This window comes from Manis javanica, chromosome 12 (assembly GCF_040802235.1).
Source record: "Manis javanica isolate MJ-LG chromosome 12, MJ_LKY, whole genome shotgun sequence".
In the NCBI taxonomy this organism is placed as follows: domain Eukaryota; kingdom Metazoa; phylum Chordata; class Mammalia; order Pholidota; family Manidae; genus Manis; species Manis javanica.
The window spans coordinates 110834101-110859151 of record NC_133167.1 but is presented as its reverse complement, the minus strand read 5'-3'; the positions used below and the strand labels follow the sequence as shown (position 1 = coordinate 110859151).

General features: G+C 50.7%; 1 protein-coding gene across 13 annotated transcripts in view; it reads left to right on the top strand.

The window, feature by feature from the left end:
- DLGAP2 (DLG associated protein 2) overlaps nt 1-25051 on the top strand; it is a 436545-nt gene that overhangs the window by 122481 nt on the left and 289013 nt on the right. For 2 of the 13 annotated variants that reach the window (XM_036995833.2, XM_073219248.1), the window contains exon 1: nt 18630-18861. The exons of 10 other annotated variants lie outside the window; for them this stretch is intronic. The gene's annotated coding sequence lies outside the window, so the exon portion shown is untranslated. Of the gene's footprint in view, nt 1-18629; nt 18862-25051 lie in introns of those variants that run through there. One more of the 13 variants, XM_036995829.2, reaches the window with a different exon arrangement.

Genomic DNA, 25051 nt, shown 5'->3' with positions numbered 1-25051 from the left:
TTCACAGGAACAAAGAGCCCCTCAAAGGTCCACGCTCCTCAGTTCTACTGCAGCCAAGGAGTGTTGCCTATTCCATTGAAACTGGCAAATCTGGGAAACAGTGGCTGTTCAAACAGCCTTGATGATGGCTTCAGAGGCTGTCATTGTGAACATGCTCATGTGGAACACATGGAGGATGATCAGTGTGCACACGTTTGCATGTGGAGAGAGAACAGAACACGGCTGCTCTGTGAAGTCGCAGCAGTGCCCATGTTGAGCTGACCGTGCTCCAGGTAGCAGCTTCTGCTGCCCAGGCATCAGTATGACGCTGCTTTTCAGATTTTCACAGGACACAATATTGCCATAGAATTTTCCTATTTTGTCTGGATGCTTGGGGACAAAGGGACGAATTTCTGGTTGTTATCAGAGTATCTGAATGGGATGATTCAATTGTGGACATTTAACTTTTACAAAGTGTCAGGTAAAGAGTTCTTTTAAATTCTGGATGATTCTTTCCAAAAAATTTGTCTTGATTCACCTCCAGAAAGATGGATGCACTCTAAGATACACAGCTGAATCTCCTTCAGTAGCAGGCACCTTTCCCTTGCTGGGACTGTGCACTGGTGATGGATCGACTCAGGTGGGTGCCCTCCCCTCTGGAGTCATGTTTAGACCCAACTCGGTGGTTTGTTGGAAGTGGCTGAACCCAGACTCTCTGATAAGGATGACTTTCTTGTGGCATTGACAGAGTCATGTCCCTCCCACCTGAGGGCCTGGTGAGGCCTCTGCAGAGGGTGCTGGGCCACTCCATCCTGCTCTGGACAACAGCTGTCCCAGGGGTGAATGGGCTCTGCTGTCTGTGTGGTGACGTGGAATGTAGCGTTCCTGTTTTAAGTCAGTCTTTATTCTGTTTTAATGTAGGCCTTGGTCTCTCTACCTGCAGGTGCTCTGACTTTAAGTACAATTTTGTGAAGATTTTGCTGTTTAAATGCTCTGTTACTCCTGGTTGCCCACGTTTCATGATAAATTGGTGCCATGAAAGTGTGACACCACATGCTGCCATGCAGAGGAGTACAAGAGTGTAGGCGCGTTCCCCACAGACGTCACCTCTGTCCCTTTTTGCACCCGCCCTCCTGACGTCCTGCGCTTGCCCACCACGCTCCTCGTCCGCCAGCTGGTGGTTTCAGAGTGCTGAGGCCTGAGCACTGGCTTGCAGTTCACGCATGGTTTGGCTATGCGGCTATGTCGCTTCCTTGGCGCATCTGTGAGGATGTGGCTGACCGAACCCCAGTGGTGAGGATACCCTCAACCCACTTTCCTGTGCACTAAATGACCCACTGTACCCCTAGTTCTTTGGACGGTTTTCTTCCTTTTCTTTGCAGGTCACATATTTTATTAAGACAACTTTCGTAATTTGTCACTGTGTTTGTCTCCATATCTGGAAATTGAAAAACTCACAACAGAAGATCACAGGACATTCTAATACTGTTTAGATATTTATTGTGTCATTTTGAGTCAAAAATACTGAACACTGAAATTAAACATATATAAAATACTTGGCGTGACCCAGATTTCTTTTTTAACTTCAGCTTTAAGGGATAGTGAGTGTGCAACTGTAAGATGTTTTGGGGTGTGTCATGGTGTTTTGAGGCATGGAGACGTTGTGGAGGGACCCACCAGTGAATTCACATACCCTTTAGCTCACCTATGGATGTTTTATTGTTGGTGAGAACACTTGAGTTTACTCTTAGCAAATTAGAATTACACGGTAGAGTATCATCGACTACAGTCACCATGCTCTGCATGGACGTCTTGCTGCCCCAAGCCAGGGCACACATGCAGGATGCCCATGCACAGCCCCGAGCATGGTGGGGCCAGCCCAGTGTGCCAGCCTCATGTACAGCGCAGGATGGAGCGTTGCCCTCCTGCTGCTTTGGTTTGCGTTTTCCAGTCTGGTTTTCATTCTGGGTCTGTTGCTTGTTGGGAACTTACCTGCCCTAAAAGTAAGGTGTTGGGAGCAGACCTGAGGAACAGTTTGTGAACATTTGGGTTGGCTACTTCTCACACTGAACCATTTGACTTCTGACGCACCCACAGTCACCCTGAAACTGAGAGGAACCCATCTTTGTGGAAATGAGATGTTCCCTTAGTCTGTGTCACCTCCTGCCACCGCAGTGCCACGGGTCTAAGGAGCAGCTGAGCCACAGCAGGGGCACCAAAACGTGAGAGAAGTGCGGGTCACAGCATGTACCTTAAGGCCATTAAGATGGGGCTATGCCTTTGTCTGCGTGCCTTCTGCTCTGACAGCTGTGTACTGTGTACCTGTGACCCTCAGGCTGTGGCTGGTGGGCCTGGAAGGCGTGTTGTGTGTGCGGGATCCCTGGTGGCATCTCGAGCAGCCGTCTTCTCCCACCCCTGAGCCCCCACCCCATGCCCATCTTCCTCCCCTCATGCTACTCCCTTCTTACTTACGCCTTTCCTGGGCCTGCCTTCAAGCTACAGCTCTTATTCGGATCATCAGTGGAAGTGAACAGTCCCCTCTCATCCAACGTCTCCCACTCCTGCCTGATGGCCAGACTGTCAGGGGGGTGCCCCGTGACTTGTGCGCCCTCAGAGCCCAGCGGAGGCCTGGCTCATGTGCACCGAAGGAGAGGCAATGCTTGTTGGCACATCTCAGGGAGAGGACTCCAGCTGTCACTCTGCTGCTGGTTTTGGAGGCCAAGTGCACATTAATCCCAAAGCGTTCATTATTTGGTGTTCTTTTGCACACTACAGAAAAATAGTGTTTTTAAATGTCTGCAATTACTGGAAGCTGCATGTGCTGCTGAGTGAGGAGCTGCTGTTCCCTTGGACAGCTGTTATCCTACAAGTTCAACCAAAGGGAAACACACGAACCTGCCCCTTGTAGCCACTGGAGGCCCTGAAGTTATTGGAGCAGCTGCACATTCCTGTGGGTCTGACGAACACCAAGGTGCACCAGAACCTCCAGGAGGCACTCTGGCCCCAGATCGCGAGGTGCCCCGACTCCTGATCCTCCAGGTCTGATGAGTTCCCTGCAAGGCCCACATTTCTGGTCCAGGGAACCACTGGCACGACTGAGGCACCACAGATGGAAGGTGGTCTGTTTCTACTGCAACCAGTGTGTTGAACAGAGGCAGGAGTCAGGAGGGTGGCATGGCTCTCTGGGCTGCTCACATGCCTGCGCTGTAAGTGCATCACGGGAGGTGTATCGTGTTGTGTCACATGCACATCCTAGGTGCTTCCCGAGTGGCTCCTGTGGGTTTCCTTTGAAGATGCAGGCTGGCTGTGTGCACATTAGAGCACTGGTGATGGGGGTCCTTTGTCAGGTCTTAGGTACCCAGTCCCGGTGGGTGGGTTTGCCAGATGGCTTCTTCTATAGGCGGGATTCTGAGAAGTCCTAGTCAAGAGTGACCATGGGAGCCTGGGGGCTGTTCTCTGTGCTGGGGAGCATCACCATAGCTGATGACCGCTCCCTGACTCTGAGGGAGGAAGCCAAGGTGCCTGAGCTTCTGGCAGCATTGTGACATGTCTACTCTGGGAGCTGCTGGGAGACACCAAGTGGGAAGTGAAGTGGCAGAATGAGACAATTCTCACATCGCATTTATGGGCAGGAAGTCGATATCAGTAGTGGTAGTTCTCGAGACGTAGCCCCGCTATGAGTTTGCTGGTTTGGATAAATTAAAAGCCTCTCTTGCTGGTGGTTTAATTTTGCTACTTTCTTCCTCATGGCTTCTATTTCTATGAGAGTGTCTGGAATGTGGGCCTTGGCGGGAGTCCTGGAACTCAAACAAAATAGAGTAGTAGACGGGGGTCCAAATTAATGTGTGGTTGGGAAGGAGGGCTGTGGATGTGGTAAAATCCTGCATTTGTTCGTGAAAACTTCAGCACTTTCTCAGAAAGTCAAACTGTTATTAGAACTTTGACAGACTCCATATGCTTCCAGGGAATGGGCCCCTCTTGTCTGCCACAGTACCTACAGCTCTTACGCCTTTTAGGGGCCATGCCTGGTAGAAGGAGCTTAAAGATGGAGTACTCCTCTGTGATTTTTCAGATATCATTTCAGCTCAATTTCCTCACTTATAAAGCGGAAACAGTAGCACCCAGTTAGCAAACTCAGATTTGTGCCCTCTTTGGGTGGGGCTGTATGATAATCCACGCGGCGATGCAGGACCAGCTTGGTCTGGAGGCGTCCGAGATCAGGGACGTCCCTGTGGGGCTGTGAAGTGTAAACCCAGTAGGCAGCTGAGTCCCAGCCTTTCCTAAAGAGAGATGTCCTCCCACCTTTCCTCTCGGGATGAATCCTCATGCCCCCTCTGTGCCCAGGACTTGTGCCCTTCCGATCTGCCAGGAGGCAGGATGTTTCCCTAAATAAAACATGGGTGCATGACGAAGCCTGTCCTTCAGGGCCTTCATGTTACTGACATAGGGTTTTGAATTTTCACTGAATATGCGGAATGGTGCAGAGCTGGTGTCCTCTTTTCTTTAGGGGCAGTATCTGTCCTTGAACCTTGAATTAGTTAATTTTAAATAAACTCTAAATGCAAAATATAACTGCATGGTCATTTACATCTTGGGAAATAAAATAGGATCAGTATTAGGCCGATATCACATTTCATTAATTTCTGGGTCTGTAGTGCATGGCTCGGGCCTGTGCAGTAGGCACTCAGCACATGCTAGAGAAGAAGTGTCAGCTAGAACCCTGCCTCCCTTGCTCGTGTCTCTTCATGTCCACCCGGCTCTACCAAAGCCACTGGCGGGGGGCTGGCTCAGAAGGGAGGCTGAATTGACACCTGCCCAACATGCAGTTTGCTCTTTAATTCGATGTAGTGAAGCCCTTCTTTTCTCCTCACTTGAGTAAGGGCACTGGGTCACAGAGAGTTTGAACAGCATGGCTCGGCTGCCCTCTGATTGCCACGCTTGATGGCTTGTGTGTCCATTCTATCACAGGCTTCCCCGTTCCATTTTCACATCACATCTGTTGCTGTCAGTGTGCTGAGGGACCCTTCTTTTAGAGCATCAGCCACATTTTATCTGTGTGGCAGACTGGAGGGTGCTGATGATCATAAAATTAACAGAAAGGGATCGCACCGGCTGGGATCATGGATGGAGGGAGATGGACCCTTCCAACACTTCAGCCTTTTTCTTTTGAGTTGGGACCATTGGCTTACATGGTAGAGGCACCTGCATGTCCAGAGGTGCTCTGAACAAACAGATGGGGATACTGGCTGGAATCGGGCATCTGTAGGAGCTGCAGACTCTGGAAAGTGGGGGGATCCTCACTTCATAATAGCGATGACCTCGCTGCCTGTCTGTCTGGGGCCCCAGAGATGCTCAGCGAGCTGACCGTGAGAAGTCTGCGTGTCCCCTAGGTGGAGCCATCCTCCTGCCTTGTGAAGTGCGTGGCCGTATCTGCCCCCCGGCTGTTCATCTGAGTTTCCCCAGAGCAGGGGTGTGTTGGGCACCCTTGGATTCGAATCAGGAGAACTCAGCGTCCTGACTCACAGGGACGGAAAGAGCAACTCCTGCCAAGGGGGTCATGAGCTGGAGTCCTCAGAGGCTATGGGACTGACTCTTCACACTCTGACTGGACGGGGCTTGCCTCTGACCTGGAGTCCCCTTCAATGCCTATGACCCTGTGAAGTGACCCTCAGAGGAAAGCAGCAGGCCTGGACTGTGTTTTCCACAAGGATTCATGCTCCAGCCTGCGCTCTGTGCTCCTGGCTCTGTGGTGCTCGGGTCCTGTTCAGTATGAGCGGTGCAGGGGGCAAACCTTATTGGCTGTAATGGTGAAGGGGGCGTGGACAGAGATATGCTGCCAACTGTCCTGAAGATTTTCTGTTAGGAGCAGAGAAGGTAGCCCACTGCGTGAGCTGGCCAGCTCCCAGGACGTTAGTGGTGGAGAGCGTAGAGCCCGGCGGCTCTGTGGAAACCTTGTGGGGTTTAATTACTTCGCCTCCTTGCTACTCGCACGCTTGGCCTACCCTCAGCGCAGCCTCTGAGTCAGCAGGATGGAGTCTGTGCTCTGTGGACACACTTGCTTTACTCTTTCACAAAAATGTCAAAACCTGTGTCTTCCCAGGTACACAGTGTGCTTCACCTTCATGCCATAGTCGCTTCTCCTTCTGATCTGAATGTATGATCCGACTCCCCTACCCGGTTCCCAGCCCCTGCACCTGTGACTCTGCAGGCGTGGGTGCACACGTGGTGGAGACATCCTCCTAGAACAAGTCGTGGGGGAGGGCCCAACCCCCTGGGTGGGCCACGTGGTGCCTCAGCATGCGGTGTGCCCTCTGTCTCCCATCAAGGCAACACTGGAGCCCGTGCCCTGTGCCATATGCTGCACGTGTGCAGGTGATCAGCTCTGCGTGTTGACACCTTGTCTAGTGGCCACAAGCAGTTTCACAAATGTAAGTGCAGCACACGCTCCATTCAGGTCCTGGTTAATGGAGATGCTGTGGAATGTGCACTTTATTAAATTCCCTGCTGACTCTGGTGGTCACCTGGAGCACCTACCCTGGACTGTTCACATCAGTGCCCTGTCCAGAGTGAGCACCTGGCCAGAGTGCACCAGGTGGGGAAGGCCTGGTGTGCCTGTGCTTTTGGACTTTATTGGAGCAATGTGGAATGATCTGAAAATAGCTATATTAAGTATAATTCTCCCACCTTAAAATCTACTCATTTCAGATGCCATCCCATGGATCTTAGCACATCCACAGAGCTGGCAAGCACCATGGCTGTCCAGTTTCAGAACGTTTTTCATCATCTGCGCAAGAAACCCAACCCATTAGCCCAAGGTCACTGCCCCTCTCCATCCCTACCCCTGGCAACCACTACTCTGCCTGTAGTCAGCCTATGACAGACCTTTCATGTAAAAGGAATGTGTCTCGGTATGGCTTGTTTCATTTAGCATGGCTTCAGGGCCTGTCTGTGTCTTAGGATGTGTTAGTATGTTTCTGTTGCCAAATTGTATTCCATTGTATGGGTGCCCCTGCTTTATCCGTTGATGGGTGGGCACTAGTACAGTTCGGGTCTGCTCTTTTGGAGAATGCTGCTGAGAGCAGTATGTACATAGATGTATGGTTTCAGCTCTTTGAGGATAAAGCCAGGAGTGGGGTCGCTGGCTTGTATAAGGGCCCCTTTTAGGAAGAGTTGTCTTTGTTGTATTTTCAAAAATATGTGTGGTTTTGGGAGGAGATTTCCGCTGCTCTACTCACGCCGCCATCTTGGCTCCGTATAAGGGCCCCTTTTACCAAGGAGCACACTGCCTCCCGCAGCGGCCATGCGTCGTCCCCACAGCAACACACTGCCATCACACTTGCTTTCTTGCTGTAGGCGTCCTGTGGGTGTGAAGAGGCACCTTAAGGTAGTTCTAACTGGCATTCCCGACGGCAGTCATTTCATCATGTGCCAACTGGCCATTCGTGTGTGTTCTTTGGAGAAATGTCTCCTCAGAGCCCTTTAAAAATAAGGTTATTTGTCTTATATTGGGTTGTAAGAATTGTTGATATATTCTGGACACAAGTTTCTTATCAGTTTATTATTTTTGCAAATATTTTCTCCCATTTGTGGGTTGTCTTTCAGCTTTCTTGATGGTGTTCTTACAGCACAAGAGCCTTGAGTATTGATGAGGCCCAGTCTGCCTATTTTTGTCCTTGTTCGCATGCCTGTTGTGTCATATCCAAGAAAACGTGAGTCTGTGGTCTCAAGGAGCTGCTCCTGTGCTTTGCTCTCAGACTCCTGTGACCGTGGCTCTGGTCTATGTCCATGATCCACTCTGAGTTCACTTTCACATGTGGTATGAGGTGGGGTCCAGCCTCATCCTTTGGCCTGCACACATTCAGCTGTCCCGGTACCCTTTGTTGAAAAGTCTGTTATTTCCCATAGAATGGTTTAGTTTTGGGCTCTCACTTTTATTCTGTGGATCTATGTGTCTCTCCTATGTAAGTAGATGTAATTTAATCTCTCTGTGCACAAAAATCCTAACCCCTTAAGGCATGTGGGGGTGAACTGTACATAGTTGGTGTGTGGTGAACAGTCCAAGGTTGGAGCTGCCTGCCCAGCCTGGAGTTGCAGTGGGAAACTGGGAAGCTGTTCCACTGCCACAACCTCAGGTTCTTAACCCCCCCACAGTGCGACGTTTACATGAAGGTGCAGGGTTGTGTGCAGATCACCCAGAGCCTGCCTGTACGAGTGCTCACAGAATCCCATCATGGGAGGTACCTGCTCCATTTTACAAAGGGGGACGTGGGGGCTCACGGGTCGCATAACTGCCCCGGATCACGCAGGAAGTAACTGAAGAAGGTGGAACCTGAGCCCCTCTGACCAGGCACCGAGCCTCAGTCGCTTCTGCTTTGGGCTGGGCCGCTGCTGGTCGTGGCAGCTGCTCGCTGAGACTGCCTCATGTGAGTGGGCGTGTCTGCTCTAATTCTCCCCATGAGGCACCCAGGCAGCACATGTTTTCTACTTGAAGGAATTTTTAACCAGTGAAGCACAATGACAGACACTTGGTGTGTTATGTGGGCCACGTAGTGTGGGTGCACTGGGGGTCTGGCTTGGTGTCCCACATGGCCACTGGGGCAGGAGGAGGGAGAGCTAGTATCTGGACTCACCAGCATCTGAGCACCAGCTCAGAGCACAGGTCTGTCTTTGCAGCCCACCGTCCTGGGATGAACTCCTGCCCTTGTGGTCTCTCCTCTTCTTTGTGAAGTGAGTCGTTTGAATCAGATTTTCTCTTGTGCAGGTGCTCTCTGACTTTAAAGTCCAGTGTCCTGGAAATGTGAAGTGATTGTCATGATCTGTTAGAGTGCATGAACAGACAGAAGGGGAGACACAGCAGTGACATTACTGTTTGAGCCATGACGGGACTTGGCTGCTGGGAACTACAGTAAATTGCAGGGCTTTCAGAACAAGACTGATAAGAGGATGACAAAGTTACATGTCTGTCATTGAGAAGTTACTTCCCATTTTAGGATGATTTCCCATAAATGTATCCTGGGGGAAAGATTTTGTGGAGGATGTCAAGAACAATTTGTTAAAGGACTGTTATCTCTCTGAGATTTTACACCATAAAGATTTTATTTCATTATCTCTTGAAATGTGTGGTGCCATGGTGGGTGGTATTAAAAATTTTAATGCTGAGGGTAAGGACCGTCCTGCCTCTGTAACCCCAGTGTCTCCCGAGACCCAGGCATATATTCCCCGTGGCTCCAAAGGGCACCCCCACCAGCACTATCCAGTTATAAGAATTCAGTCAGCAAGAGCCGTTCCAATGTCTCCTCCTACACCCCTTCCTTAATACCACAAGATGGAGAAACTTACTCTTTTCTCCTTAATTTGCTGAAGCTAAATTTATTGTGTGTTTCTCCCTGGTTGTATAAATGTTTACTTTTGAACACATAGGATGTATGGAAAACAAAAATACTCTTGTTATTGCCACTCGGAAATAACCACCATGTATGGTTTGCTGCAGTTACTTCCACTGTGCACACAGGCATGGAGACACATATGCATGGGTACAGAAACATAGACACACACATGGACATAGATATGTAGACACACACATACATGCACAGAGATAAATGAGGTACTGTGGGATCCTCAAATAAACAACCTGTGCCCCTGACCTCCAGGGTAACAGGAGAGGGAATTCATGTGTCCAGGTGGTCTTACTGTAAGGCAATGCAACATGTAACATTAATGGGAAAAGTTGGCGCTAAGGTTTAGAGGAGGGAATGGAGAGAGAGGAGATTAATGTTTTGAGAGATTACAACATGTCAGGCATTGTGTACAAGGAACAATTGTGGCTGGGATTCATGGACAGGGCCCTTGGAGGCAGTGACATCTGATCTGACTGAAGGAAGTTTGGGGGTCATGAGGCAGAGCTAGAAATTAGTAAATGCTCATGTAGGAACAACTGCCTAGATGTGTAACTGGCCTGATTTGGGACCTGTGCCTTTTCTGACTGATCTAGTAACTTGAGTAATTCGCCTGGTTAGTTATAGGGTGGGGTTTCCTAGGGGCTTGATTACATGCAATCAACTTATTTACACAGTTATAGTACTAGTTTCAGAGAGGCAGTTAGCATTTCTGAGAGATGTAAAAACACTGAGGAGTGACAGATTCCACCAGGTGGCTCACTCATAGTTTCAATATTCAGACTCTGCCTGTCGTTCCCACAGGCCCGTCTATTCGGCAAACCATACGTTGCCAGGTTAAGTGAGTATGTGGACTTGTCGAGAGAAATGCACATAGGACATAACCGATGTTCTTCTCATTGTAGAGTTATTGCGTGGTCAGGCCTGAGCTGTACTTCATCTGTGTATGTATTGTATGTGTATATAAGTGATGCTTTTTGCTTTATTCTGTAATTCTGGGTTGTTCAAAAGAATCAAATCTGAGGGGTGGATGACATGGAAGCACAGTGCCTAGATGTGGCATCTTCTCTTTCCTGTTGACAAGCCAGTAATCTCTTTTGGCAAATTATTTAGTGTTTTCTGACCTCAGGTTCCTAATCTATAAAATCTATGACTCTTGTAGGGCTTGAGGCAACACCACACATGCCTCTTGTGTACTCAGTATGAGCAAGAGCATTGCCCAGAAGAGGGAGCTTGGGGAGGGCCGACTACAGAGAGGAGGAGCCCAGGAGGGCGGGAGGCCTGAGCTCGACCCTGTGCCCGCCACCCCGTGGCCCTCGGCCAGCATGTAAGCATTAGGCAGCATGAGGCTTTGACGTAACTCATGTGAGTGATGATGACTGTCTCAGAAAAGCTGTCATCAAGGGGCCTGATGACCGGGAGGATTTGGTTGCTGTGTCCTCATCAGGAAAAAGATGGTTCTGGGTGGATTGTAGGGCCACTGTTTCTTTGCCTGACAGTTGGGAACTAGCAGAATGTCACCATGGCAACCCAGTGAGTAACTGTAGCAGGTTGGCAGGCAGCAAAAACTCATTATAATATTTCAGGACCAAAACTTTAATATTTTATTTTTCACTATCATCTGCATAGCTTTGCCTTTTTAGCAGAATGGATTCCTGCTCTATTAATAGAACTTATTCCACGATGCTTTTCAGAGCAAGTGCTATTGGGTCCATGTTTTCCCAAAGATGGAAAGAGTCTTTATGAGGAACATAGCTCTTACTTGGGTCTTTCTGTGTAAAGCAGTCTGTGGTTAGAGCCACCAAATTCTGGTGTTACACCTGCTTACCTGGTTGCTTCACCGTGGGGAGCTATTCACCATCAAAAGTGCTGAAACGGAGGCTCATGCTTTCCTACAAAGGGTTTCTTGGAAGATGCCTTTATTCTTTCTTCCCCACTTTGAGCACATACATGTGCAGAGAGACATACAGAAACCCAGGCATAAAATCCCCCACAGTTGTGTATGCACTCAACACAGGATTTTAAAATTAAGTGTCTGTGTTCAGTGACCAAACTTTGTTCTTAGAAATCTTAGGTTTGTAGTCAGCTGTCACTATGAGGCTTGGTCATTGAATACAGACATTAATTTGTTTTACCATCCTATAAACATACATTTTTGGATCAAAGTTATCCTTGTGGGAATGTAGCTTACTGCATGTAAGAATACCTTATATTTCTGCAAATACTTATATTTCCACGAATTCTGTAATGGTGTAAACGCTGAACACCCGCACGGATTTGCAGCCCCTCTTGGATTGCATGCCCAGGAATCCACTAATGAGTGGCTGTTTGAATAAAACACAAAACAGCAGAACTAATTTCTCAACAGCAACTAAAATTCTTTATAGTATTTCAACTTACAGCTTTGCATATTAGTTTGAGGCTATTAAATGGGTTAAGATTTTAAAAGTCGTTTTAGGACTGAAAGCAAACTCCAAATGAAAAACTATAACTTAGCTAGAAAAATTTTCATTATCAAGTATTTTCATTAATGCTCTTTGTGTTTTTATAAAAAGCTCTAGAACAAAATTGTAACAGCCTTTTTAGCCCATGACACATAAAAATAGTTTTTTGTTCACTAAGCATTAAATTGCACATACAAATGTTGAAGTATCACATGCTCAGAAAAGTCACACATGTAAGAAATGTGTATGAAATAAACATGCATTTGGGACATTTATAAGGATCAGCTTTCCAAAACATTTCACCAAAAATGAAATCTATAGAGCAGGTATTTTGGTAGTGGGGGTTATTACTAGGAGTTGTTATGAATTATGTGATGAAACTATGACAATTTCAAAACACAACGTGGTTTTGCTAGTGGTTTAGGACTGGCAAGGTCTATTTTAGGGGAGACAAGGGAAGATGAGTTCATGGGGGACTTTGGCTTCAACTCACAAACCTGGAAAATTGATTTTTATTTTTCATTTTAAACTGTGAGGACAGTGATTTAAAATCATCCGACCTTTTTAAGTCTCCTCCTCCTGCTCTAAGTATTAATGTGATAAGTGCCCCAGGATCTCTATCCATGGATATGTTAGGGCTTTATCTGCTTTAATGTCTGAGTCAGATAATACATACACTTTTCTCCTAAGCTCTATACTTACTACTTAGATTCCATAATGCATTATTTAATAGTTCTGTTGGCAACCATTTCTCAGGAAAAATCTGAAGCCAGTGTCTCTTCTTTCTCAGTGTCAAACATTCCTTGCAACATGGGCAACAGCCCTTGGATTGGCCATCATCTGGCTGCACCACAAGTCTGTATTTCCCCATGTCTGCCATGTGCAGCTCCACCAAGGATGTGTCACCAGGAGAACAGGACACCAGTGTGTGATAGGACTGGGTTTGAGCCCCGATTCTTACTTGAAGGTTTTGAGCAAGATACTGAATCTCTATGGAGATTCAGCTTCTTGGAGTCAAAAGGAAGGGGCTGCAATACCTTTCTGATTACAGAGGAATCATTAGAAAGACTGCATGTGGGAGAATCTTGTGCAGTACAATGGTGCTGAGATGCACGGATGGCCCACTGTGGTGGGCAACAGGTGCCGAAGGCAGGTGAGCTCAGGGTCCCCAGGGAGCTTGTTTCAGCATCATGTCAGCATCTCAAGGCCGCCTCTCCATCAGTCTGCTTCCTGACACAACATCAGAGGGTTTAAAAGATTACCATCCATGCTTCAGGAACCCACCCATAGTGTGTCTCTGTCGAATGTATGAGGAAATCTCTTTACAAGAGGCCTGGCCACCGGGTCCACCCTACTCCGGACACCATGGCATTTCCATCATGTGCATGTGGCTCCTTTAAGGCTGCAGGTCCCAGAGTTCTGACTGACGTGACTTTCCTGTGCATGTGAAGCACTAGATTTCTTTGTTCTTGCTTACCTTGGCTTGCCCCGTTATTATTTCTTCTTTTCCCTGGTGTATTTATCTTTCTGGTTTACTTTTAGGACTTGGCTGTGTTTTGGGTGTGTATTTCAAGGAGTTTTTCTTTGTTCTGTTTGCTGTAGAACTAGTAAAGGAGGATTGCATTTTCCCCCTAAGGTGGCAGGGCCCTGCTCATGAACTCAACCTGCGCGTGGGAGATGTGGCCACAGGGGGAGGTCCAGCACTGACTAGCTCGTGCCAGAAGTCCTACCTAGCAGTCGAGTCAGGTATCATGTGCTGGAGTTAACCTGAGCTTAAAAATGTCAGAGCTGGATGTGAATCCTGACCAAGCAGACAGTAGCTCCTGAAGTCACTTACTCCTCACAGCTCTCAGTCTGCGTGGTTGTAGGTTGGAAATACCACGGATGTCAGACCGGCTTAGGGAGTAAACAGCATCATGCCAGTGAAGCTCTGGCTGCTCAGTGAGTAGTAATCCCCACTTTCTGGTGCATACGACCAAAATATGGAGGTAAAATAGCATGGAGAGAAATCTTCTTGAAGAAACTAAAGACTGTTTTGCTAAAGCCAAAACTCAGGGACCAATGAGAGTGGCCTGGCCCCTCAGGGGTTGACAAGCACTGCTGTGAGATCTACGTCATCCGCCACAGATGGCTGCATGGGGACATGACTGCAGTTTTTCCTTAGAGTTGGTGCATGTGTTCAGTCCTAGAGTAACTTTGACCCAGGACACACACAGTCCCCGATACATGTACATACACTTATGACAAATGAAGTTAGCAGTTTGTGTTACTGTAGGTTATTAGGCAACACAAGTAAATTAAAATACATGCTGACATTCACAGGCAAGTTTGGATAACACACAGTTTACCTTAACCCAAATTCAAATGATGTGGTATTTTTAATTTTGCTCCATTATCCATTGTGCTAAGTTTGTAAACAAGTGCAAGAGTCATTAATTGACTGTTCTTTCCTCTGTGGATGGAAACGCATTTCCCTAAGCATTCTGTGGTTCACTAACTGTAACTTAACTAGCTGGGCTGTCTTGATTTCTTCCATCTACCTTTGAAAGAAGATTAGGAATCTCTATTCTAAACACCAGCAAAATCCGTCTAACAGATCTGAACAAGGACCAAGCCACTACACCAGGGGAGCCTCTGGTGTAATTTTCTCTGAATGAGATTTATTTGCAAACAGCTTGTGGCCTTTCATCTTAGAGAATTGTAACTTTGTTTATTGATACCAGTGCTAGAGGTTAAAACGCACTACCAAGGAAACAAAAGGGAAGATAATCTTTCATTTAATGGAGCAAAACAAAGTACTTGTTGAAGCTCTGGTGATTAAGATGGGAGAAAGAAGAGAGGTGTTGGAGTGCTGGCTTGCTTGTTACTGACTCCTGAATGCTGCTTCTGCGTTAGAGTGCAGGCAGAAAGCTGAATAAGACACTGAAACTTGTTTTCTTTGTGGCTCTGCATGAATCTATGATTATGAAGACAACAGTGATGACATGCTTCTGGTGAAAGTGTGGTTTGTGAGGACAGATGTCACATAACTCTGCTGTGTGTGTGGGGGGTCTTCAGCCTCAGGGTGGACTTCCGTTGGGCATTCGGCCTAGTTTACTAACAGCGAGTCTCATTTGTGCCATTCTGTGGGACTCCCTCCTTTTGGAACTTCGTGAGTGGCTCATGAGTGGGCTGGTCCTTATTCTGTGCTGTGCCTCAGATCCTGAACTTCCATCAGTGCCTGGCATGGTCAGTTCCATGTCAGTTTGGGAGGTCCAGGCAGCTGGTGAAATGACACTGCGGGTGTCTGCCTGGGGGTACTGGGAGAGATGGGGGCACGTGCGGATGAGTACTGGTCTCCTCCCTGACACAGACGTCATCTGAGCCCTGAGGCCTGATTAACATGGGCAGACAAGGGAAGGCTGTCCCCTTCTCCTGCAGTCCAGCAGTGCTGTTCTCGGGCCTATGGACTCAGATCTTCCTGGCTCTTGGCTCGTAGGCGGCAGAAGCCTGGTACTACTTGACTTCCATGACCACGTGGGCCGGTCCTCATGATACGTCTCCTCTTATCTATATCTGTCTACTGGGGGTCCCATTTCTTTGGAGAACGTGGACTCATACAGGCCCCACCATGCAACACAGGCCAGACACGAGCATTGTGGTGGCAGTTGCCCAGTCAGTTATGAATGTTCTCAGACATGAAGCGCTGGGCCTGCACTGACCAGTTAAGTCCACAGATGGGCTCTGGAGAGCAGTTTCTGAAGTGTTCTTGTGCAGCAGCTCTCACAGCATGGGTGGCATTGTGGCAGCCCACGTGGTTGGGTGTTGTTCAGCAGCAATGAGTCGTGCTGGTGAGAGAGCCAGTAGGGGGTAGACTGGCAGATCAGAGCTAAAGTCCGGGGACAGTCACCCTGGGGGCGGTGTTCAGCCTGCCCCATGTGGTCCAGGGACAGTCACTGACTCTCCCAAGCATCAGCTTCCCTGAGGAGAGTGTCCTCCTGTGTCTACACCCAGGAATACCAGTGTGTACAGAAGCTTGGAAAGTTGTGATAGATTCAGTCAGTAATCAGAAATCAAAGTAAGGATTGGTCCAGTTCAGTGAACCTCTACTTGACATCTGTGAGCAGCCCACAAAGCAGTTGCTCCTCAGAAGACACAAAGCACTCATCCCTGGAGACATCTGGGGTGGCCAGGGCCCCCCATGGCCATGAGTGAGAGTGCAGAGGGGCCAGCAAACCCCTGAACCCGACCAAGCCCCGAGCAGCCCCAGCCCATCCTCTGTCCCATGAACAAATCCCTGCTCACATTCATCCCTGAGGGACGCCTTCCTGGCCATGCCCATTCCCCACACACACTCCACGTGGGGCCCTGAGGCCCCCCCCCCACCCTCTCTGGCCCTGCAGAGGGAGGCACAGCAGCGTATCTGTCAGGAGCATGGACTCCAGAGCTGCTGTGTGAGCACACGGCTCAGCTTCTCCACCTGTGAAATGGAAAAGCACCAGCCTCACAGCTGTGGGGCCAGGGATACTGCAAGCAGCTGTCTCAACTGTGGGCTGTCGGCTCTTGGAGGTGGAGGCATGGCCTTGTTTGTTCCTGCCCTGTCCCCCAGTTCTCCAGCACATGGCAGGTCCTCATAAATGCTGTGAGTGGACAGACCACACCTGCACCCCACCTAGCATGCTGTGTGCTTTCCCATGGCGGATGTAGGGACTGGCAATCAGAGATAACACCAGTCAGGTGGCACACCTCCTGGACGACATTTCGGCAGTGGCTGGCACAGGGAGGCCAGGAGATGAGAAGCACACCATTACCATCTGCTTGGCATCAGTGGTGCAAACCACACAAAGCTGGAGATTTCGAGGTGCTTACAGGCTCTGGATGCCAGCAGTGCTGAACAGGACATCAAACAGCAGACAGACGAGGAACAGCCGGGGAGAGGAGCTCGGGATGTGGTCTGGCTCAAGGCTCTCCTCGAGGTCAGGAGGTGCTCGTGTGCCTCCCCGGTGCCCAGGAGCCTTAAGCTGTGTCCTGCAGTGGTTGCTGAGCTCCTGGGGCTTCCTTGACAAAGCACCAGGCACAGGGGTCAGAACAGTGGAAATCTTTGCTCTCCCATGCTGGAGGCCCGACGGCCAGAAGCAAGGTGTGGTGTGGGCAGGGTTGATGCCCCGTGGAGGCTCTGAGGGTGGTTGGTCCCAGGCCATGCCCAGCATCAGGTGTGGCCAGCCGTCCTTGTTGCTCCTGGGCTTATGGACACATCACTGCAGCCTGTGATGTCACCACACAGCTGCCTTCTCTTGGACAGATGCCTGCCATTGGATTTAGGGCCACCTGCATCCACAGTGATTGCATCTCAAGATCCTTAATTAATTTCATCTACAAAGACCCTATTTCCAGTAAGGTCACCTTCTGAGCTGGTGACCCACTGTAGTGATGTCCCTGGAGTGAAACACCCTAATGTTGTGGTGGGGTGTGGCAGGCATGTCCTCCCTGAGAGCGTCTCCATGACCCTCTGAGGTCAGGCCTAGGGCCGTCCCAGTGTGCCCTGCCCTGTGGCTGAAGCAGACTCAGATGGGTCCATGCACAGTGTATCGGTCACTTGGGGGAAGTCTCAGAGGCCCAGTCTGTATGACTGTGCCTCCATGTCACCAATGTGGGCAGGTGGTGCTCCCCTCTGCCCTTCCTCCTGAGGGTACATGCAAACCTGGGGCAGAACAGCCCCATCTCTGTCTTCAGGAGCATTGCTGGTGAATTGGTCAGATGAAAATGAGCCAGTAGAATCAGACATACACGCTCCATCCTCAGTACATTTCTCAGTAACGTGCCTGGTGTCTACTTTTGCCAGCTGGTCCTACTGACAGCAAGTTGTTCCATGGAGACCTGATCCCAAGAGGAGTGGAGACTTGAGGGGAGTTTATGGTGAAAACCTGCCTGGCTGCCCCTTAGTGTGTCCATGTGGTGGCTCGACTTTGAGCACCTCCGTCTACACTGGTTATCTTCTGAACTGTTGCTGTGCACAGAGGTGACAGAGCTGACGTGTGTGCAGACGTCTGCACACTGGCCCTTCCAGTGGAGACACATTGCTGAGGGTCAGTCTCGGCTGATAACCCACGGCCAGTGTGGACCCCACAGGCTTGGCCTCCCTTGTACCGCCTGTCTGGGTGCTGACCCCTCCCTGGGAGCTGTTAGTGGGCCTGTGCAGGGTGGGGAGGCAGGATTGGGGCCTCAGAGACGTAGACAGCCAGGCCCCAAACTTCTGCTGTCAGCAGAGGGCACCTCCCCATTGTCTTCTGTGGGGCTGTTGGGGGCACGCAAGGGGTCCTGGGCTGCACCAGCATGTGTGCCTGAGCCACCCCTGCCTCCCTGCCAGGGGCTGGCTCCCTGGGAGGGTGTCCAGAGCCGCTGTGGGGAGGGCTTTCCTGTTTGTGACTTGTTTGTGTCACGGGCCGCCAGGCGGCTGGGCCTCTGAGCCCCATGCCCACTTGCCTTTATAAAGACTGTTTCGTCAGCACAGTGATGCTGGCTAGGAAGTTGCCCATTTAAGGCTGCTAGAGCAAATGATGTCATCACAATAGGTGGCTCCCGACTAAATAGGGATCATTTGTTAAATGAGATTACAGACATTTATCTGAAAACACAGGAGATAGAGGCACCTGCTTTCTGTGATTGATACCCTGGGGAGACACTGCACGAAAATTCAGATGTCCATGCCTATGGCTAATTCTATTAGGAGGCAAGCACCTCCCTCTCCCGCTCCAAGCCAGGCGGCCCCCTCTTCCACTCAGAATCTACTCCAGATCCGTGTTTTCCATTATGCTTGACTATATGGGGCATGCATCGCGATTCGGCACCCGCTGCAGCTGCAGCACTTGTCTGGCAGAGCCCTAGGGCCAGCCAGCCTGGGCTGTGACCCACTGGGTCCTCGGATGCACACTCCGTTGTCTGTGGCCTCCTGCTGCTGTGATGGTGCCAGACGCCCCTCCGTGTGCACGTCTGCCCGCTTGCTGAGAAGCCGCCAGCCCTTCACATTTGGGAGCTGCAGGCAGTACAGCAAGCAGTCTGCCTGGGTAAGTCAGGATGACTCATTTCTCACTTTCCTGCCTTGGATGGATACTTGCACCCAAGCGGTGGCAGCAGGTAGAGAAAGGCAGCAACTAGCACCTGGCCAGCTGGTCTCTGCCTGGCTCTGCCCTCTGCACTTTGCACCATGGTTTTCCCTGTCCTGCCTCCAAGCCGTTGGTTGCATGCCTTCTTGGTGAAATGCCCATCTCTCCACAGGCACTGGGACAGCAGCTGGGGCATGGAATTGCCACGATCCAGGGAGCACCCTAGCTGCCTGGAGGATTTGGGGGAAGGTCTCGCACACCAGACTAGGCTATAATTCTAGGAAGACAAGTTCAGTCTTCAATTAACCGGTTTCCAATAATTGCTGAATATCAGAGCAGTTGTAATGCAAGAACTGTTCTGCTTGCTTTCCGTTTATTGTAGTGGAGATGCAGCAGCTGGGCTGCTGGTTTCAGCATTCCTTTGGGTTGAGTAAATCCAGGGACCTGTGATTATTAAGGTCTATGTTTTTATATGCAAGCAATGCAGAGAGGGGCCTCTGAAGACCGCTCCTGTGGAAGTCTAGTGCAGTGGAGGCTCAGTGCCTCTTATCAGCTGCGTTAATAGGAGGGAAGAAAAGGGAGAAGATGTCTGAGGGGCTGGGAGATGCTGCCAGGTTTGTGCTGTGGAAACAAAACCTCTTCAGAGGCAGGAGATACTGGTATTTAGTGCCGACCACACGGCTGTCCTCTGTGTTGTCAGAGGTGACAGCATTTGGAATAACTGGGAATTCCAGGTGACGGGGGAGAGGAATCATGCCTCAGAGTGCATACGTCGTGATGAGGGTCCCTGAGACCCCCAGTCACAACATTCACAGGGACTTTGTCAGCGGGGAGCTTGTAACGACAGTGTGCATTAAATGGCGAGGGTGAGGCATTCCTGAGGGTGGCCCTTCTCAGGCTCCTGGCCTCTCTTTGCTGACAATGTTTTTTTTTTTTTTTTCACTTTTCCTTTTACAGAAATATGCAGTCCCCTAAGTAGTTGTGGCTAGCCCCTCTCTAGTGAAAGAGGACATCACCAGGGGATTTATGGTTGACTCGGGCATGGAGTCAATTGCTGGCTTTAAAAGTTCCTGTTTAAAGGACCAGAGCCTCATGTGTAGCTGCGCTACTCTGTGCAAGACTGAGCATGTCCAGTAAGAAGACGCTATTGGTTTGCCCATATTTAGGTGAATACCGACTATTTCATTCATAATTTGGTCCCTGAAGCTCATGTGGTTCTCCGTAGAGGCTTGTGTTGGAATGGAATCTTTTGTGGCCTTTCATTTGTTCAGGAAAGAGAACAGGTCAGTGGAATGTTTCCTTCTCACTTAGCAACAAGTGCCCCAGGACCACTTGTCACTGTGTCACCCATCCAGGGGGCTGCTCTGTACTCAGGGTGGCATGATTTCCTCGGATCAGTCAGGGAGTGGGGCCTCAGATGGGAGCAGGGCCCTGCGCCCAGCCTCATCTGGAGTGGCTTATGGGGAGGAGGTCTTGTCAGAGGGCACTTGCCCGGGCAGGTGATTACCTAGCCTCTGTCCTGTCTCTGTCCACAACACCTATTCAATAGGACGTATTTGTAAGTCATGTGTCAGATTAATTTTTACAATTCTCTTCAATTTAATTATGGCTAAAACAAAAGTGAATACCCTGGAAATAGGTGATGTAACAGTGTTCAAATTGGAAAAATAACACTGCAGGATGCACACACGGCTCTTTAAACATGACAGGAGCAGGTCTTTCTCAATCAGACTAGAATGCCATCTGAGGGATTGTGCATCTGGCAGATAAACTTTAGCTCTAATTTTACTGAATCAGCCTTAGGAACCCCAGAGTGCTCTTTGTTTTCTAAGGCAGTATCACTTTTATTGAAATATTATTTAACTTGATAGCATTCTTTTTCATAAATAAGCAAGCCTTTACATGAGTGGATTTGACTGATATCCTCTTAAAAACCACAGGGTCAGTGCAGGTTGCCTGGGAACTCGCATGATCACATGTGGAGCTGACCTCTGCCCATCACAGAGGTTTTCGGGGAGTGCCTCCCGCCTCCTTTCAGTCTACAGTGTGCTGCAGTGGCACCCACGTTCAGGAGGACTGGAGTGAGCACCCTCCACCCCCGGCGCAGGTCACCCCTTTGTATAGCAGGGAGGGCGCCCCAGGAGCATGCTGGGACCACAGGAACAGGAGGAAGTGTCTGTGCTGTGCACTTACAGCCCTTTGGTGTGTGGGCCTGGGGATAAAGCCAGACACCTCCACACAGTGTGTGTTTCTAACCTAGCGTACAACATGCGCGGGGATTGCTGAATAAATACACCTCCACACCCTAATTGTGACTTCCTCTATTCACTCTCTCCATTAAAACACGAAGTTATTCATCTCCAAGCATCTGTGCACATAGACCAAGGTTTGCTGAGACTTGTGTCTATAACTGACTCGGGGAGTCATTTCCAAAGACACAGCAGTTGCCAGAAATTTGATCATCGGGTCGTCATTTTATTCATGATGGTTTCAAGATAGTGGCTGGTAGTAGTAACGTTAGCATCGTGATGTGGCCAGTCACAAGGAAGGGAAGGGGTGTACCATGTCCACTTAGGGAGGAGCTTCTGCCCTTCCTGTCCACGGGGTGCTGAGAATGCACTGCGTTCAGTGCAATGGGAGTGATGTGTCTAGGAGGCAGCCTCCGTTTCTGTGATGTATCACACAGCACAGAGAGTTTTGCCTGTGAGCTTGGTGGTTGGGGAGCAGAGTTTCTGAAAATGCATTTCTGTACCCTAAGAAGGCTCTCTGTGTTAATCATGAAACACCTAGCAGAGGCATATGTTCTTCTGCTCGCACGGGGCCAGGGGCTTTTGTGTCTGTGTCCTCTTCATTCCCTGCTCCCAGACACTCAGGGCTGCTCTTGGGTCCCGCTTCCAGACCTGTTTTTCTGACTCTTCTGTAAGGTGTGACTGTTCCTCCCGGCAGTACAGAGGCAGAGTTTAGTTGCCAAAGTCTCCAGAGGGTTCAGGGGATGGTCCACTCAGAGCTCGGCCTCCAAGGGCTCTGGGAGCACCATCCCAGGTCTGCAGGTTGTCCCTTGTCCCCCTGTAAGCAAGTATGCAGCAGGTGCCCTCCCAACTTCAATCCTGCAGGCCCTCAGATGGCCACCTTGCAAATCCACCCTCACGTGTGGCTCTTGGTGTGGCTTTTCACACAGGTGAGGCAGTGTCACGAAACCACTGCTGCTCAGAAACACGGTTCTGTGCACTGGCCCTGTGTCCTGAGGCCGCCATTGGGTCCCTGCTGCTGTGGGCTGGAGCTCGCCGATCAGGGCTGCTCTCTGAGGCAGGAGGGTGCATTGCTTGGCGGGTCCCACTGGACCTTAGTGAGCTGACCATGCCTCAGGTGATGTCCCCTTTGTTCTCAGACTGGCCACACAGCCTGCCGTCTTCCTGTGTCTCCACTGCCCCAGCTTTTGGCGGCGAGTGCTGTGTGCCATCCCTTCTGCATCACACCCTGGTTGTGCCGGCCCTTGGGTTGATCTGTCTGCCCTGTGGGCTTGCCTGTCTCCCTCTGTGAGGGAGCTTGCTGCCCCATGGGTGGGCAGCTCTGGGCTGCACCCCTGCAGGCCACATCCAGGTGTGCATAGCCACCTGTTGTCTGTGTCCTCTGTGTGTGGGCCCAGGCCCAGCCTGCTGGCACCTCCTTCAGGTGCTGGCACAGCCGGGTGGGGAAGCTGAGGGTTGACGCCCAGGTGAGCCTTCAGTAGCAGGTCCAGTTAGCTCTGTGAACTGGGGTGACAGGTCAGGGCAGGAGCTGCTGCCAGGAAGGACTCCTCCTCAGGGCTGGGTTCCATCAGAGGTGGACTCACCAAGATGGTGTGGTGGCAACTGCTTTTCAGGGGCCGTGGTTGTCAGGTGCTCTCCACGCCCACATGCAGACACAAAGCTGAGACTTATGGGCACTCTGAGTGTCGTTGTGGGTCGGTGGCAGTTCTGCCCTGGGGTCTGGGGCCATGTGTCCCTGAAGCCGGAGAAGGAATTGGCGGCAGAGGTAAGGGGGAGCATGCAGGACAGGCAGGCGAGCAGAGGAGTGTGGAACGGGAAGGGCACGTGGGGACTGCAGAGGCGTGTCCACACACATACCCTGTGCACTGGGCCCTGCATATACCTAGAGTCGCCAGGAGCTTGCTGCACCCTCTCCAGCCCCTGAGCTTGCTTTTTGAGATTGCTCTCTGAGGAGGGGTCTTTGCCCAGGAAGCAAAGGAGCCTCCCCGGCTGCCTGGGGCCGGTGAGCATGGAGCAGGCGTATAGGGAGCAGGCATGCGTGGAGTGGGTGTGTGCCTGGCTGCCTGTGCCCCAGCTCCAGGGTGACCTGGGACGGGATCCAGGCTGACCCCACGAGACGGAACCCTGGCAGCAAAACAAACAGCACAGGTACCCTGCTGCACAGTGGCCAACCCCACTGGTCCCCAGAAACATGCACATTGTTCCCACCAATGCTGCGTCGATTCCCTGGCTGGGAGGAGGGACGTAGGCTGGACACATCTGTGGGGGGTGCTCGGCCCTGGTCATACTTGCTGGGGTGGCCTTCTCCCACCTCAGCAGCCATGAGCTGCAGGAAGAGCAGGGCTGGGGTTCTCGGCCGCTGAGCTCTCTGCAGCTGGGCTGACCTCACTCACTACACCCTCCGCCTTGAGGTGGCCCTGATCCAGCACACGGGAGAATGTGAGGCGCAGGGGCCTGGCCTGAATTTCATGATTTGACTCAGTGGTTTCCAGGGAGAGTGACAGCACCTAAATACACCTTAGCTGTATCCTCCTTTCACCATGGGCCTATTGCTCCTTTGTCCAGAATCCGTCTTGTGTTGAGAACTGGAGTAGCCACGCAGACCACGTGGTTCTCAGACTGGCCACACAGCCTGCCATCTTCCTGTGTCTCCACTGCCCGTGGTCGTTCAAGCTAATCTGTTGTGATGCTGTAACAAACAGAAGGTGAACAGCTCTCTGACTGTTGGTGCCGGCAGAGGGGTGTGGGTGCGATTTCACCTTTGGTTGTCATGATAACATGAAGTGAAACCACGTGATGTGTGTTTTTGGAGGAGTCTTGGGGCAGTCGCTCCAGGGGACACCCTTGGCCCCACCGAGCCCCTCCCCACAGTGTGGGCCATGAAGGGAAGTGGGGTTTCCAATCCAAGTGCCTTAGGAACACATTTAGCTTTGGAGAGCATTTTCTTCTGGGGCCTGACTGTACGTCCCTCTGACACTGTGCACATTCTAGTGCTCTTCCCAGAGCCTGCCAGGGCTTCCTGAACCCCTGTCCACTGCAGGAGAGCACAGGGGGCTGCAGGTCTCGTGCTGGCTGTCCGCTGCTGCAGCCTGAGCTCGGACTGCTTTGTAAATAGAGGCAGAGCCGCCCGTGAGCCCAGCTCAGTTTGTGTTCTGCCCTGACAGAGTGGTTCCGGGGCTGGGGGAGAGCCTCCTTCACTGGGGCCTGGGCAGGCATGCTGCTGGGAGAGCCGCAGGCAGAGGAGGCTCCGACAGGCTGGGCTGCTGCTCCGCCGGCCCTGTGGCCCTCTTCATAGCTTCCTGAGTGGTCTGTCCTCTGCCATCCAGCCCACCGGCATGTGGCCGAGATATCTGCCTGGCCGTCAAATCCATGCCCCTGAGATGCCATGAAATGTGCCAGTGACAGTCTGGAGTCCCGTCTGCCCGGCACTTAACCATGCTCTGAAGAGAATGCATATTTGAAATGGGAGGCTTCCTTAATGTCCCTCCATTCACAGAAAAAAAAAATGGGGGAAAAGTCAGCCTTTAAAACTTTCTCCCTGTCACTTAATATCTGGTTGAATGGATGAATTTGTGCCCCTGGAGAGGCCTGCAGGCATTTCCTGCCAACTCTGAGGTGGGCTGCGTGGGTCTGATGGGACCCACGTGCATCTCCCAAGGACCAGAATCTGCCGATGGACTTGGGGCTGCATGGTTCTGGAACCCAGAGGCACACAGAAGGCCCTTTTGAATGGGTATCATTTCAAACCAGAATTAGCATTTTAGCAAACAGTGAATCTCAGATGAAACCCAGTGTCTAAGTGTTGTTTGCAGAATGAGAGCTGCCGTTTTTCTCAAAGCAAGGCATGTGCCTCTGTGGGCTCCCCTGGGGGCAGCCCAGGCTGAACCATCACTGGACTGAGG